Source organism: Sapajus apella, unplaced genomic scaffold, assembly GCF_009761245.1.
Source record: "Sapajus apella isolate SASKATOON/1434 unplaced genomic scaffold, GSC_monkey_1.0 scaffold8, whole genome shotgun sequence".
NCBI lineage: Eukaryota > Metazoa > Chordata > Mammalia > Primates > Cebidae > Sapajus > Sapajus apella.
The window spans coordinates 33,688,928-33,694,003 of record NW_022436948.1 but is presented as its reverse complement, the minus strand read 5'-3'; positions in this window follow the sequence as shown (position 1 = coordinate 33,694,003).

Below are 5,076 nucleotides of genomic sequence, written 5' to 3'. Positions count from 1 at the left end.
AGCGCCATCACTGGCTGACTAAAGTGCCCTAGGGTCCTAGATAAATTTGGAAGGTAGTCAGATCACAAAGACTGCAGTCTTTGGGAAAGTCCTAGTGTTGTGCTTGACTTGGATCCAGGGGGCTAAGGGTTCACAGGGCCCAGTGAGAGATAAGCTGTGGCAGCCAAGGGGGTGCATGCATCACTGCTCTCCCAACTCTAGCCAGTGCGGCTTGGAGAGAGACTTCTCTGCTTGAGGAAAAGAGGAGGAAGGGTAAAGAAAGAGGACTTTATTTTGCAACTTGGGTGGTGGCTCAACCGTAATGAAATAAAGCATCAAGTAGATTTCTGAAGCTCTTTATTACAGGTGCTAACTCATAGATGCCATGTCTAGACCCAGCCTGGGAACTCTCTGCCCTGAAGAAAAGGACCCATTAAGCAGGACTGACCACCTGCTGACCAAAGAGCCAGTAGGCTTTGAATGAGCATCAGTGGTGGCCAGGCAGTAGTTCCCTTGAGCTTTGGGCAAGACGCCGTACTGCACTGTCTTCAGATGGGACCCAGCATAGTTCTGGCTCTGGTGGCCACTGGAATGCTTGCATCACCTCTCCCAGAACTCCAGACAGCCAAGCACATACACACAGACTCCTACTATTTGGAAGAAAGTGAGGAGGGAGAATAAGATTCTGCCTGGTAATTCAGGGAGTTTCCCGGATCTTAATCAAGTCCACTAAGGTGGTAGGAATCAACAAGAGTCATAGTGATACTGGGCTTGGATCACCCCGTAGTGCAGATGTAGCTACAGTGACCATAGACTAAGATCACAGCACTCAATTTGCTTTGAATATTTAGAAAGACTTCTCAAGAAAAACGAGTATAAACAAGCCCAGACTATGAAAACTAGAATAAATCATCAATTTTTCTGTCCAGTCAATGACTGGATCAATAAGCATCCATAAACATCAAGAATATCCAAGGCTGGGTGCAGAGGCTCAAACCTGCAATCCCAGAACTTTTGGAGACCAAGATGGGATCTCATAAGACCAGAAGACCAGCCTGGCCAACATAGAGAGACCTCATCTTTATAAAATATAAAAATAAAAAGTTGGTGGTACCTACCTGTAGTCCTAGCTATTTAGGAGGTTGAGATGACAGGATCACTTTTGCTTAGGAGTTCAAAGTTACAGTGAGCAATGACAATGCCACTGCATTCCAGCATGGGTGATAGAGCAAGATACAGGCTCGAAAAAAATGAAATGAAATGAAATTTAAAAAAAGAACATCCAGAAAAACACGATCTTTCCAAACAAATTAAATGTGCCCTTTAAATTAAACAACATTTTATGTACAATTTAATTTGTCATTAATCAAACACATATAAAACTGAGTGAAATTAAGCCTTTAGTTGGTCTATGTCACTAGAGTAAATGCATTGGTTTTTAAAATATTATTTCAATCTTGGCTGGGCGTGGTGGCTCACATCTATAATCCCAGCACTTTGCGAGGCCAAGGTGGCCAGATCACTTGAGGTCGGGAGTTTGAGACCAGCCTGGCCAACATGGAGAAGCCCTGTCTCTCCCAAAAATATAAAAAAAATTAGCTGTTTGTGGTGATGTGTGCCTGTAGGTCCCGGCTACTTGAGAGGATTGCTTGAGCTTGGATGGTGGAGCTTGCAGTGAACCAAGATTGGACCACTGTACTCCAGCATGGTTGAGAATGAGAGACCCTCTCCAAAAAAAAAAAAGAAGTGTTAACAATAAAAACTACCAGAGCCTAAAGCATGAAGATAATCAACAATCTGTTTAACCAGCATTTGCTGATTTTAGAAACACTACTTTAGAGACATGCTTATTCTGAACCTATTAAATACCTAACAACGTGCTAGGGCTTCAGAGGGAATAAAAATTAGTAAGGTAAAAATATCCAACTTGAAAGTACTTATTAGTTTAACGGTGAAACAGTGGGTGATGGAGAGATGAAAATAAGACAAATCAATGACTATAAATGCATGTAATCATAGTAGGCATCGTAAAATGAGGCATATAGAAGAAGAAAGAACAGAAACTCTCCATAGGTCAAGTAATATTGTTATACAACTGATATAAAAGAAATGGAACAAAACGGACATCACATGTAGAATGAATCAATGAACAAAGTTATTGTTCTTAAGGCTCTCACTGTAAATAAAGGAAGTGAGAAAGGGGAGGCAGATGAGTTATAGCAAAGAATGACATATAGAGTACAGGTAGATTAAAAGACTGTTTGGAAATTAAGAAGATTATATTTTAGGTAGGTGTTTTTAAAATATGAGATGGAATTGGTCAAGGAATTGACTGTTATAAGTGGAGGAACAAAAGTTTCTATAGTCTCCACAATGTAGAGAACTTCATGTTGGATATGTTAGTGACATGAAGGAGATAACAATCCAAAGTTAAGCTAGAGTAACAATTTAAAAGTCTGTGAGTGGACAACCATAAAAGCTGTTACAGTTTCAAAGACAGATGAGGATAAATAATGAAGACTTAATTTTGGTTTTAATTGCTCTTAATTGGTTTAACAGCAAACTAATAAACAAGCAATACAAAGTATACTCAGTATACTCACTAGGTGTAGGGTGCAAGTGGGTCTATAAGGCATCTGTTTTGTCTTCTTTGTTTCACAAATAGGCTATCAGTGGAAATTAACAAGATAGCATTTGTGGAGTGAGAACTAGGAATACCGATAAGATAAAGGTGTGGCCCTGTCAGCAATAAAGTTTCTATCTAATTATTATATAAAATTTTCCATTGTGTGTGCTGCAGTTACATTTATCTCAGCTCTGTTTCTTAGTGCACCACTGGGACCCCTATAGTAGACTGATCGAACCCTCTCAACATTCAGGTTATCAGTTTAAGGCATACAAATATTATTTACAACACTATCATCTGAATGACATAGTTTGAACAGTTAGAAATATAGGGGTATGACCAATTTTATCTTCTGATAAGACAATGCAATCTGTGTCATCTACTAATTTGAAATGGGACAGGGAAGTAGAATGATGACAGGGATGGAATATTGTAATTGCCAAAATAAAGACTGGAAAGGTCCAAAGTTAAGATAGTGGAGGTGAAAATGGAGAATTTAGATGTGAAAGTCATCTGTGAATGAGAAATGATAGAATTTAATGAACATGTGGATAATAAAAGAAGAAAATAATAATTCTTCTAGTTTGAGAGAATGGGTGAGTAACTAGTAGAAAATCTATTTTCTTTGAAAATATTGGATTTGGTGAACACCTGGTGCAGAATAAATTATGCAATAATATAATTGAAGTACTAATGCTTTGATTGAAACTCTGACACTAGCTCTACCATTTTCCTGTGTGACATTGAGTATGTTACATAACTTTTCTGTGCCTCCATTTGCTTATGCAAAGTAGAGAGTGATAACATAACTAGTCAAAGCTTTTTAGGACATTAAATGAGATAATAGATATATAACATTTAAAACAGCAACAGAAGCTTAAGATAAGGGAAGCGAGTTTTTGAGATTCAAAAACTAATGAATATGAATATGAAAATAAGATTATAAGACTACTAGTGGTAGGATGAGACATAAGAGAAAATAAATAACAGAACTTACATAAGCTTCATATTTATGAATTTCAAATAAGAAGAAAAAATCTTTCAAATTAGAAATAAAAAAGATAGTCAAGAGAATTAGGATGAGAACCAGAAGAAAGTGGTAAAAAACCAATGGGGAGGGCATGGACTGTTAAAAACGCAGAAAAAAAAGTTTTGTGAGAGAAAAGAAGCGTAATATACTTTCAAAAATTTGGACCTATTCTAAAACTATGCAATATCGGGTAATGTATTAGTAAAAAGAGCATTTGATGAAAATTAGGAATGAAATCTCAAGTAACCATTTATTAGCATATTGGTAAGCTTAATAACATGTCATTGTGATATAACATTTAAAATAATAAAGTGAACAATTTTAGAATGAGATGTGAACAACTTTGATTTCCTTTGGTATATCTTCCAATAGTAGAAATACTGTAGCTGACATCTCACAGTTGGGAAAATATACACACAGGAATTAAATAAATCAGATAAGCAAGAAGGAATAATCATTAAGATATATAAGATTTGTAGAGGAATTTTTTTTGAGGTACTGTATTTGTCATTTTCAATATTTATTTGGATATTATATTTAACAAATTACGTCCTAAATTTTGGGTCACTTATTCAGAACACACACATTGTTATACTATGTTTTTGCTTACATAATATAACTGATAGTACATAGCATAATTATGGTAAATACTAAAGTCTTCCCATATCCAAAATAAGTAAAAGTTAATATTTGGTCCACTTTCCCCAAATGTCTTTCTCAAATAGCCTTAATTAGTAATGTCTAATTCTATTTTTTTTTTTTTACTTTTTTCTAGTTTTAAAATAAAAAACCCTATTAAGATCATTGCACTGAAAATCTTTAAAAAAATAATCACTTCATTAGGGATATTCAGGCATTCATGAAGTATTGAAATATGGATAATGACTTGAAGATGTCACTAAAATAATCATCTGTCTCCAATTAATACTGATATATTACAGTTGGGAGGTCTTTTAATGATCACATTACTGGGAAATTATTGCTACTCATATAATTTGTCCTTATAATCATGTATTTATCAAAGGTACAAAAGACAAGTCTCCCAGGAGACTTATTAAAATTCTTATTCTCCTTGATTTTTAATTGGTAAAGAAGATAATTTTTCCTTTTATTCCTTCTGTAAAACCAACTGGGTTTTCATCAACCTAAGTATCATTTAAAATTATGCAATTGTCATATACATAAATCTCCATTCTTAAAGGGCAGAAAATAATATGCCAAAGTGAAGAACCACTTTAAAGCACTGTTCCTTACTATTAAGTTATAATCAAATCAAATGAAACATTATTTATTAAATATCTATAGATGCTAGGCAATTTATTAACCTCTAAATTTACAGAGTACTAATAAGGTAAAGTTATTTTACAGAAAACCATTAGTGTATGACCATTATATTTGCTTTCAAAATTATTTTTGTAAATTTGTATAAATTTAAATAACT